We start from the raw sequence: 12,781 nt of genomic DNA on the forward strand, positions 1-12,781 counted from the left end.
TTCAACATTTTGAATGGGCATACTCTTTTTTGCAAGGGAGGGGGCATCTTTTTGTGTGGATGTTCAGTTTTTTTTAATTTACATGAAAATGTTTTTTTTAACGTGAATAGTTTGAAAGAATATACAGTGAAAAGTTCATCTTCCTCCCACTCCTGAACCCCCACCTTCCGAGGGGAAACCACTGTTAGCCATGGTAGTGGGTTGAATGGTGTCCCCCAAAAAGATAAGTCTGAGACTAACCCCTGGTACTTTTGAATGTGACCTTATTTGGAAATGAGATCTTTGCAGATGTAATTGACCTAAGGATCTCATGAGGAGATTATCCTGGGTTTAGGATGGGCCCTAAATCCAATGACTGATATCAGAAGAGAAAGGGGAGAGATACTTGAGACACAGGAACACCTATGTAACAATGGAGGCGCCGATTAGAGCTGTGCCGACGTAAGCCAAGAAATGCCAGGAGCCCCCAGGAGCTGGAAGAAGCAAGGAATGTTCCTCCCCTAGAGCTTTTGGAGAGGGCACCACCCTGCAACCCTTCATTCCAGACTTCTGGCTTCCATAACTGCAAGAGAATATGTTTTTGTTATTTGAAGCCAGCAAATTTGTAGAAACTTGTTATAACAGCCCCAGGAAAGTAATATACCTATTTATTGGGTATCTTTTCGGAGATAGTCTACTTTTATAAAACTACTTGGATGGGCTCTTTAACCCACTTTTTAAAATTGTAAAAATAGTTTATGATTTACTTTTAACTTTTTATTTATATTGGTTGGGTGGAGAGGGACAACTTAATCTAACATCTTAACCTAGCCCTAATCTTGGAATAAAAACTACACTGGTGCACCTACATCTACTGCCTTATTTTTCTGGTTGCAGATTATTTCATTCTATGTATGTTTCACAATGTCTTTAGCTCATTTCCTATTGGTTGGTGTTTCTGTCTTTTGCTATTACAGTCCAACTTGCTATGTCTACCCTTATCCATAGCTCTTTGCACATGTGACAGTATCTGTTTCATAAATTCCTGGAAGTGGAATTTTGAGATAAAGGGCACATGAATGCTATATATTGATGATGTCTTCCCACGAGCAGTGCTGGAGGAATCCATCAGAATAGGCTAGGTTCTGCTCCCAGCACATGCACACCCCAAATCTCAGGGGCTTGAAATGTCAAAGGTTTATTTCTCTCTCACCTCACATGTCCATCAAGGACTTTGCTTCACTACTTCATTACCCTCACCCCAGAAACAGACTGATAAAGCAACCATCATTCAGAACATTGCTGAACACTGAGGCTGACGGAAAGCAAAGAGGTGACTCCATGCAGCTTCCACGCAAAAGTGACCCACAACACTTCCGCTCACATTTCCTTCTCCTAAGCGAGACACATGACCACACCTAAGGTCAAATGTAGGAAACTGCAATCACACCAAGTGCCCAGAAGGAGGAGAAAGGGTATATTTGTGAATACCACTGGCAACTACCACTCATGATCACACGCAGGCCAACACAGAGTTGCCAAATATTTTGACCTTTCCTTAAGTTAAACAATTATCTACATTTGTTTGTCTTTGAACTGTCTCTTCATTTTTTCATTTTGGCTGTGGATCTTTTGTTTGATGATTGTAATAGCTTTTTATGTATAATACCAAAATTAGCCTGCTGTCTCTTATGTATGTTGCAGATCTATTTTCCAGTTTGTTGACTGATTTTTGATTTTATTGTATTTTTTTCATAGAAAATTTTAATTTTCATGGAGTCAAACTTACCAGCCTTTTATTTCGTGACTTCTTGATTTTGTACTGTGCTTAGAAAGGCCTCCTCCTTATCAAGATCATATAAAAATTGTCCTCTTTTTTTAAAACTTTTTTTAATATCTTGGCTTCCACTGGGATTTACTTTTGTATAAGGAGTGAGGTTATTTTTCTCCAGAAGGCTAGCCTATTGTTCCAATACCGTTTATTCCATAACTCATTTTTTCTCCCTAATTAGAAATGACGTCTTAGTAACAAAACTCCCTTGTGTCTCTGCATCTAATTCTGGCTGTTTTTGTACCTTTAATATCTCTAGTCAGTAGCAAACTGTGAAAATGTGCTATATACTGACCTAGCTATTTGATTTCTTAGGAATTTATCCTAAGGAAATAATTAGGCAAGTGGACAAAGAGGTACTAATGATATAGAAATCATTGTGCAAACGGAGAGCAACTAAAGTGTGTGGAGGCCCTAATATAATCTAGCAAGGACCCCAGCGATGTTCACCCACCATTCAAGGAGGAGGCTGGAGCTGGCCCAATGGCCCAGGATGGACAAAGGGTCCAGGACAGCAGCACGCTTTTCCATAAGAAGTTCTGCTGTAAAATGGGTGTGCTCAGCTCTCAAAACAGCTTCTGACTCAGTAAAGACTGAACAGGGTATAGGAAGCCCAGACATGTGGTTGGGTGGGAAGTTTGCATCTGGTCCCACTGCTGGGAGCCACAGGGAGCTGTGGCCACAGCTCCTCAGTGCCCTTCGGACTGCACTGCCTCCTGCCTCTTGGGGTGGTGTGAGTCTGGGCTCCGACTGGAACGTGTTGATTCATTTAGCTCTCCCCTGCTCCTAGCTTTACTGTCTCCTCTAATAAAACTCTCACTTTGATCTGCCAGGGTGTCATATATTACACTTCTGTGTGCTCTTATTGAATGTCTTCCAGTGGTTCAGCAATCCAAACATCCATCAATGGAGGGACAGATTTTAGTCTGTTCATATGGTGGGATATTTGGCAGCTGGTAAAAAGAAATAAATGGAGGTTTATATATTGACATGGAAAGATGTCCAACATCCATAACTTTTAAACAGCATGTTATGATCCCATTTCAATAAAGTGGTTACGTATGTATATATAATGTTTGTCTCTGCATAAACAACACAAGATTTAAGGTACAGACCCCAAATGGAATTACAAGAGAGTCTTGATGTCTGCGTTCTACAGTTCTATCATGTTTAAAATTGTAAAATAGGCTAGGTGCAGTGGCTCACGCCTGTAATCCCAGCACTTTGGGAGTCCGAGGCAGACGGATCACTTGAGGTCAGGAGTTTGAGACCAGCCTGGCCAACATGTTGAAACCCCATCTCTACTAAACTACAAAAATTAGCCAGGCGTGGTGGTGGGAGCCTGTAATCCCACCTACTAGGGAGGCTGGGGCAGGGGAATTGCTTGAACCTGGGAGGCGGAGGTTGCAGTGAGCCGAGATTGCACCACTGCACTTCAGCTAGGCAACAGAGTGAGACTCCACCTCAAAAAAACCCAAAAAGACATAACATTGTAAAATAAACATGGCTTCTCTCCTGGAGCACTTAGAACTCCTCCTCTTTGTCCACAAAGCATTTTCATCCTTCCAGTCTCATTCACCCCAGCCCTGTGGGGCATGCTGAGCTGGGACTATCATCTCTGTTTAATAGACAAGAAAATTGAGAGCCAGAGAGGGAGAGCATTTTGTGCACATCACACAGCTGTGGGTCAGAGTGGACTTAAACTCCCTTTCCAGCTGTTTCCCATAGCCCCAGAGGGCAAGGGTTGGAGCTCAGGGCTCTCCCTCCTGAGGTCGGGGAGACGGGGCTGCAGCTCTCTACTTGAGAGCATTTCCTCCCATGTACAGTAAGGGCTACATGGAAAGTGACAGATACAAAGGGCTGCCTGCAAACCTGTCAGGGAATGCATCTGTCTCCCCCATGGGTCGTGAACTCAGTATAAGCAGGGAACCTGTCTGAGTCAGATCATCCTTGGCGTCCCCAGCACCAGGCTAGAGCCTGACATGTATGTTTAATGACTGAGTTAATTACTGAGCACCTACTATGTGCCAGGGACAGTTCTATATGCTGGGTATGGCAGTAAACAAGAGCCACAGAATCCCTGCCCCTGTGTAGCCCTCCCTCTAGTAGGGCGGAACAGACGACAAATCAAACATGCAGTGTGTGAGATGGTGATGAGTGCCATGGAAGAAAAGGAAAAGGGAAGAGGGTGGGAGACCTGCACTTTAAAACAGGGCAGTGTGCAAAGAGGACACTGGAGGAAAGGAGGTGAGAGGACGGGCCATGGACACAGTGGAGAAGTGCCGCCCCAGACTGGAACAGCCCAGAGACGGGAGGGAGCCGGCAAGGAAGAGCTGGGCTGGAGGCTGGTGTGGGGGCAGACCTGGGGGAGCTCGCCAACCATTCTGGGGACTCTGGCTTTTCTCCGGGAAGGTGGAGAGCTAAGGGCAGGTTTTAAGCAGAGGAGGGTATATTAGTTCGTTTTCATGCTGCTGATAAAGACATACCCAAGACTGGGAAGAAAAAGAGGTTTAATTGGACTTACAGTTCCACATGGCTGGGCAGGCCTCAGAATCATGGCGGGAGGCGAAAAGCACTTCTTACATGGCAACAGCGAGAGAAAATAAAAAGCATACAAAAGCAGAAACCCCTGATAATCCCATCAGATCCTATAAGACTTATTCACTGTCACGAGAATAGCATGGGAAAGACCAGTCCCATGATTCAATTACCTCTCCCTGGCTCCCTCCCACAACATGTGGGAATTCTGGGAGACACAATTCAAGCTGCGAGTTGAATAGCAACACAGCCAAACCATATCATTCTGCCCCTGGCCCCTCCAAATCTCATGTCCTCACATTTCAAAACCAATCATGCCTTCCCAACAGTCCCTCAAAGTTTTAACTCATTTCAGCATTGACCCAAAAGTCCACAGTCCAAAGTCTCATCTACGACAAAGCAAGTCCCTTCCACCTATGAGCCTGTAAAATGGAAAGCAAGCTAGTTACTTCCTAGATACAATAGGAATACAGGTATTGGGTAAATACAGCCATTCCAAATGGGAGAAATTGGCCAAAACAAAGGGGCTACAGGCCCCATGCAAGTCCAAAATCCAGTGGGGCAGTCAAATCTTAAAGCTCCAAAATGATCTCCTTTGACTCCAGGTCTCACATCCAGGTCATGCTGATGCAAGAGGTGGGTTCCCATGGTCTTGGGCAGCTCTGCCCCTGTGACTTTGCAGGGTACAGCCTCCCTCCCAGCAGCTTTCATGGGCTGGCATTGATTGTCTGCAGATTTTCCAGGAGAACAGTGCAAGTTGTCAGCGGATCTACCATTCTGGGGTCTGGAGGACGGTGGCCCTCTACTCACAGCACCACTAGGCAATGCCCCAGTAGGGACTCTGTGTGGGGGCTACGCCCCCACATTTCCCTTCTGCACTGTCCTACCAGAGTTTCTCCATGAGCACCCCACCCCAAAGCAAATTTCTGCCTGGACATCCAGGCATTTCCATACGTCTTCTGAAATCTAGGTGGAGGTTCCCAAACCTCAATTCTTGACTTCTGTGCACCTGCAGGCTCAACACCACAAAGAAGTTGCCAAGTCTTGGGGCTTCCACCTCTGAAGCCACAGCCCAAGCTGTATGTTGACCCCTTTCAGCCATGCCTGGAGCAGCTGGGACACAGAGCACCAAGTTCCTGGGCTGCACACAGCACAGGAACCCTGGGCCTGGCCCACAAAACCACTTTTTCCTCCTGGGGCTCTAGGCCTGTGATGGGAGGAGCTGTTGTAAAGGTCCCTGACATGGCCTGGAGACATTTTCTCCATGGTTTTGAGGATTAACACTAGGATCCTTGCTACTTAGGCAAATTTCTGCATCTGGCTTGAATTTTTCCTCAAAAAATGGGTTTTTCTTTTCTACTGCAACATCAGGCTGCAAATTTTCTGAACTTTTGTGCTCTTCTTCCTGTTTCAAACAGAATGTTTTTAACAGTACCCAAGTCACCTCTTGAATGCTTTGCTGCTTAGAAATTTCTTCCACCAGATACCCTAAATCGTCTCTCTCAAGTTCAAAGTTCCACAAATCTCAAGGGCAGGGGCAAAATGTTGCCAGTCTCTTTGCTAAAACATAACAGGAGTCACCTTTGCTACAGTTCCCAACAAGTTCGTCATCTGCATCTGAGACCACCTCAGCTTGGACCTTATTGTTCATATCACTATGAGTATTTTTGTCAAAGCCATTCAACAAGTCTCTAGGAAGTTCCAAACTTTCTCACATTTTCCTGTCTTCTTCTGAGCCCTCTAAACTGTTCCAAATTCTGCCTGTTACCCAATTTCAAAGTCACTTCCACATTTTCAGGTATCTTTTAAGCAACACCCCACTCTCGGTACCAATTTACTGTATTAGTCCATTTTTATGCTGCTGATAAAGACATACCTGAGACTAGGAAGAAAAATAGGTTTAATTGGACTTATAGTTTCACGTGGCTGCGGAGGTCTCAGAATCATGACGGGAAGTGAAAGGCACTTCTTACATGGCAGCGGCAAGAGAAAATGAGGAGGAAGCAAAAATGGAAACCCCTGATAAACCCGTCAGATCTCCTGAGACTTATTTACTACCATGAGAATAGCATGGGAAAGACCATCCCCCATGATTCAATTACCTCCCCCTGGGTCCCTCCCACAACATGTGGGAATTCTGGGAAATACAATTCAAGCTGAGATTTGAATGGGGACACAGCCAAACCATATAAGAGGGACATGATCTGATTTATAATTTTGGAGGATTGCTGTGACTGCTGTTTGGAAAATAGATGTCAGGGGGCCAGGGTAAAAGCAGAGAGAGCAGGTGGGAGACTGTGAGCCACACTGGTAGTGGCTTGGACCAGAGGCAGCAGTAGGACTGTGAGTGTATTTGGATTTGCCCACAGTTGAGATGTGGGATGTGACAGTGTTTTGGCCTTGTCACTTAAGGAGCAGCTGGGGAGCCCAGGGAGGAGTGGCTTAGTGGGGAACTGAGGAGTTCTGGGTGCATGGGTTTGAGCCATTCACCAGATGGCCAAGGTGTCACATGGAACTTAGGGGAGATGCTGGGCTGGGAGTTGTCAACATATCAATGCTATTCAATGACAGGACTCACAGAGATCACAAGAGAGCATGTCCAGGAGGAGGAAGTGACCAACTGAGTCAAATGCGGCCCATGGGGCAAGCAAGGTGAGAAAGGAAAATCAGTCAGATGCTGGGGTCCGGTGCTCAGATTTAGCCATGTGGATATCACCAGGAAGGCCTGTGTAGAGACAATGCAGGAAGAGGAGAAAAGACAGCCACACAGACATCACGTTCAAGGATTTCCCTATATCCTTGGAGAAGCAGGAAGATGGGTGATGGCCCAGAGCTGACGGAAGTGATACAGTTGAGACGGACAAGCCGGCAATGCTGGAGAGTAAGGAGCATCTCTTAGGAGGTGAGAAGGGATGGATCCCAGTGCACAGGTGGAAGGCTCCATCCTCTAGACATGGGGTGCAGCCATAATCACAGGGGAAGGTGGAGAAGGAGGCACAGGCAGGCAGGTAGGGAGATGTGGAGGTGGGAGCCAGTGGAGATTCTCTCTTTATTGAGTCTATTTTCTCATTGGAGTAGGAAGCAAGGCAGCAGCTATAAGGAAGGCTGGGGCAGAAGGATTTGGGGTTTAAGGAGAAAGGAGAAGGCATGTTGCAGTTGTTGTCTGGGGGCAGGGCAGCACTGCACGGGGCCACGGGCCTGGGCTCCAGGACAAGTCACGCAGTCTCTTCCTGTGTGTCCATCTCTTCATCTGTGAAATGGCAATAGTTACAGAATGTACCTCACAGAGTTGTTTAAAAAATAGTTGATAATAACGTGCTTAGAATATTGCCTGCAACATATAACTATTATATATGCTTTTACTGAGATAAAAAATAAAATAAATAAGTCAGGCAGAGTGATGGACTTGGAAACGGAGCGGGTTTTTAGGACCGCCTCCAGGGCCCACCGGAGCTGAGTGGTTGGTGAGTGAGACCAGAAAGCATGTGTGTTTCTGTCTGGCTGTGCTCAGCCACCTGGGTGCAGGAGCAGGGGGTGGGGGATGGCTGAGTTTAAGCAGAGTGGGGTTTCTCCTCTGTGAGTACAATAACTTGTTCGAGGGTGTGGGGAGGGTGGATGGCAGGCTGGACCATGAAGTCTGGGCTGGGAGGAGGGGAGATGTGCAAGGAGGTGAGTGAGAGGCAGAGATGAAAGGCTGGCGTCAACGAAAATGTTGGAGTTGGGAGAAAAGGAAAGTGGTGGTCAGAAAGGGGGTGTTTGGAATGGAGGTTCTGGAGGAGCTTGTTATCGTAGTGACAAGGGCAAGAGTATGCAGGTGGGAATGGGAGGCTGAAAAAGGGGCAGGCAAGGTCTCTGGAGGTGGAAGAACTGAGGTGCCAGAGCATGCAACCAACTCTCTAGAAACACGCTGAAATCCCCCAGCAGGAGAAAGGGGCCATGAGCCGGAGCTAAGTCTTCCGGTGTAATTTGATGACAGGAACTTCAATACAGTCATGCATTCATATGTCCCTGGCAATTTTGTCATGGTGCGAACATCATATAGTTAGACCTAGATGGGGTAGCCCACTACACACCTAGGCTATATGGGATAGACAGCCTATTGCTCCTAGACTACAGACTTGTACAGCACAGTGCTGAATGCTGTAGCCAACTGCAACACAATGGTAAGTATTTGTGCATTTAAACAAATCTAAACACAGAAATAGTATAGTAAAAATACTGTAGTAAAAATAAAATATAAAAGAAAAAAATGGCACATCTGCGTAGGGCACTTACCATGAACGGAGCTTGCAGGACTGGAAGTGGCTCTGGGTGTCAGTGAGTGAGTGGAGAGTGAATGTGAAGGTCGGGGACATTACTGTACACAACTATAAACTTTATAAAAACTGTACATTTAGGCTACGCTAAATTTATTTTTTTTAAGTAACTGTGCTACGACGTTACAATGGCTATGACGTCCCTAAGCGAGGTGACAGGAGTTTCTCAGCTCCGTTGTAATCTTATGGAACCACTGTCACGTATGTGGTCTGTCGTTGCCTGAAACATTGCTGTGTGGCGCATGACTGTGTTTATGGAGGAGAGAAGGACAATGATCCAGAGAGCGGGGCACTGAGAGCAAGGAGACCCTACCCCTCCTCAGGCTGGGGGAAAGGACTGCAGAGATGGCAGCAGTGTCCTTGGAGGACAGGGGCCTTCCAGTCAAGGCCAGAAAGGGACGGAAACGCTGCCAGAGGCTGTTGAAAAGCAGGGGGTTGCTGGTGCTGGAGCAGGAGTTGGAGACACAGTGAAGTTTCAGGAAGGGAGGAAGGAAGGAATAGGGAGAGAGTGACAGGCCCAGAGAATCAGGCCTCTCCCAGGAAGCTTCCAGCCACTCTGGAGCAGCAGCCTTGCCCAGCTAGACCAGCAGAGGGCGCCAGGTACCTGTCATCGGAGCCCACGGCCTGCCCACCGCCCAGGCCCGGCCCAGTCCATAAGCTGCTGGCACCTGCTCTCACCCCTGAGCTGAATCAGCCCCCGCCTCACCCTCAGAGTCCACAGGGAGGCAGATGAGAGCACAGGCGACTGTGATAGGAAGCAAGAGAAGCCAAGTCTCACAGAAGGGACAGGCTAGGTGCTGCGGGAACTCAGTCAGATGGGCACTGAATCCAGGCAGGCTTCCTGGAGGAGGCAGCTTGGGATCTGTGGTCCAGTTATAATGGTGGTAGGAAGCAGTGCATGGCCCAGCTGGAGACACTGGGATGGGAGGCTGGTTTTTAACGCCTCTCGAGGCCAAGGCATGGCCCCCTCCTGAGGGTAGGGGACCCTGGGAGATTCTGAACAAAAGAGGGTCATGACCAGCGTGCCGGCCTCAAAAATGCTTTCCTCTCCACCTGCTCAAGAATGGCTCTGGGCCCAATGCAAATCACCAGTCTCCACCCTCTCCTCTCCTCCCCTCTCTTCCCAGGAAGCCCCTTGTCTGCCACTTCGTGGAGAAAAGGAAGCCACTGGGGTCTTCCTGGCACCTACCACAGGCAGCCCCTCTCCACCCTGTATGTCCCCACTCCCTGCCAGCTTAAAGGGAAGAGATGTTGCTGTTCTCTGACACGTCTGCCTGGCTCTCTCTGTCTCTTGTACACGTCAAGGCTTACTCACCCCTTTTCCTGCGAGCCTCTGAGCACACTCAGATCTCTCCCACCCTAAAAAAACAAAATACAGGCCAGGCACGGTGGCTCACACCTGTAATCCCAACACTTTGGGAGGCTGAGGCAGGTGGATCACCTGAGGTCAGGAGTTCAAGACCAGCCTGACCAACATGGAGAAACCCCGTCTCTACTAAAAATACAAAATTAGCCGGGCATGGTGGCACATGCCTGTAATCCCAGCTACTCGGGAGGCTGAGGCAGGAGAATCGCTTGAACCCGGGAGGCGGAGATTGTGGTGAGCTGAGATCGTGCCATTGCACTCCATCCTGGGTGATAAGAGGGAGACTCTGTCTCAAAAAAAAAATGCAAACAGAACAAAACCTCCCTTGATCACCTTCCATGTTACAGACGTTGGGGTACAGCAGTGAACAAGATAGACAAAATCCCTTTCCTCATGCAGCCCTCATAGTTAAGTGAAATAGGTAATAAATTAATGTTCAGCCTGTAAGTTGGTGATAAGAGCACTAGAGAACGATGAAAAGAGAAGGATAAAATGTGTCAGTAGGGACGGGGGATGGGCATGCCAAATTTTCAATAGGCTTGTCCTAGAGGGTCCAGCTCCTGCAGCTCTTCCTACAGCGCACTCCACCTCTGCCTCCACCCCAGACCCCTCCACAGTGCTCTATCCAAGGCCACGTCAGTCCTGCTAGTGTTTCTCCAAGCATGGTCCAGGGGCCACCTGCATCAGAGCGGTGGAATGAGGCTGCGGCAACTCCTCCTACCCTCCCGCTTTGAGAATCGCAGATTCCTCTGACTGGCCCAGAATCTCCAGGAACTGGGCCCAGGAATCTGCATTTCATAAACTCCTCAGGAGATACCAAAGCAGCCCTAAGTGTGGGAACCACAGATTTACTCCCTGAAAATGTAGCACTGCCTCAAGCAGTCCAGGCCGCCCAGCTCCACTCTGCAGCCATGGCTCATGCTATGCCTTCCTCATGGAATGCCCTTCCCAGCATTCTTTGCCTGATAATTCTCATGACACCCACCCCAAGGGTCTCCTCCTCCAGGCAGCACTCCCTGAACTTTCTGCCCTATGTTCCCTGTCTCCTCTTTGCCAAGGGAGTCCTCTATGTGACAATCTCTTCCACTGGACCAGGAGCTCCTATAGCTGGGACCCGCTTTAGTCCAATTCACTTTGGTCTGGAGAGAGTGGTTTTAGAGCCCCACTACCACTTAGGAGCATCCCTCTGGTGGGTGTGGTGGGGTCCAGCCTGGAGACAGTACCCCGTGAGGGGCCATGTGATAATGAGCACAGGCTGGAGGGGTGGTGACAGTGGCTATGATGTGGAGGGAAGAAAGGGGGAAGGGGACCTTGTGGAGGCAGAAAGCTAGGCCTTGGCAGCAGATGGGACACGACCCAGGCGGGGATCCAGAACATCAGTTCTAATCCCAGCTCTGCTACAAATTCACAGTGTGACCCTGGGCAACAACTTGCCCCTTTCCGAGCCTCAGTTCACTCATCAGCAGAACAGTGGCAATCACTCTCCCCTCACTGAGGAGATGCGAAGTCCAACCAGATAGCTCATCTAAAACTGCTTTAGAAAGTTCTGACATGAGGCAAGCATGGAGGAGGAGGAAGGACGGGATCTGAGTGGTCAGATGGCAGCCCCACTCTTCCACACAAACACCCAACTGGGTCAGCCAGACTGGCCATTTGGATCCAAAGGACCCCAAGGGCATGCACCCAATTTGCATCAGTGCTCTGAGGTCCAGAGTGAAAGGAAAGAATCCCCAGCAGCCCGGCCCCCAGGGCAAGTGGAGGTGGGGACCGGGAGGAATGTGCCTTCAGCTGCTTCGGGGGCCCCTAGCCCTCATCCCTAGGCCAAAATATTTCCATCACCTCCTGGTCAGGGTGTTAATGGTGCAGAGAAATCAGCCATCTGAGCCAGGGAGGAAGGTCAGAGCTCCAAAACCCAGCCCAGCAACAACCACTGAGGTCCCCACGAGGTCCCCAGGCCTGGAATCATTCCTGTGAGGCAGGCAGGCAGGACTGCCACCCCATGCTAGGGGGTAGAAAACTGAGGCTGAGGAATCAGGGCCAGGGTCTAGATCCACCACTGCAGGCAGGGAAGAGCGAAGTTGCTCCCCGGGAAGAGGTACGGAGGCATTGACTGGCACCCTGTTATTGAGATGAGAAACCCCAGGCTTGGGCAGATGACTTGAACTTCAGGATGCAGAAGGCAGTGCTCAGAGCTGCCCAAAGAATGGGCAGGAACATGACTGAAAGAGGTTACACTTCCTAATGGAGAGAGAGAGAGAGACAATAAAAGAGAGAGAGAGAGAAAGAAAGCTAAAAATCAGACAGGATTTTTGCTTCCTGTGTTTTCGATCTCTGTTGTTAGATGCATATGTGTTTATAATTGTTATATATTCCTAATGGATTAACCTTTTATCATTAAAAAAAAATAGCCTTTCCTGGCCAGGTGCAGTGGCTCACACCTGTAACATCAGCACTTTGGGACGCCAAGGCAGGTAGATCACTTGAGGTCAGGAGTTCGAGACCAACCTGGCCAACATGGTGAAACCTCATTTCTATTAAAAATACAAAAAAATTAGCCAGGTATGATGGCGTGCACCCATCGTCCCAGCTAGTTGGGAGTCTGAGGCAGGATAATCGCTTGAACTCGGAAGCTGCAGATTGCAGTGAACTAAGATTGCACCACTGCACTGCAGTCTGGGTGACAGAGCAAGACTCTGTCACAAACAAAACAAAACAAAACAGTTTCCCTAGTATATTTTCCCTTTCTTTCTT

Source organism: Pongo pygmaeus, chromosome 1 (genome assembly GCF_028885625.2).
Source record: "Pongo pygmaeus isolate AG05252 chromosome 1, NHGRI_mPonPyg2-v2.0_pri, whole genome shotgun sequence".
In the NCBI taxonomy this organism is placed as follows: Eukaryota; Metazoa; Chordata; class Mammalia; order Primates; family Hominidae; genus Pongo; species Pongo pygmaeus.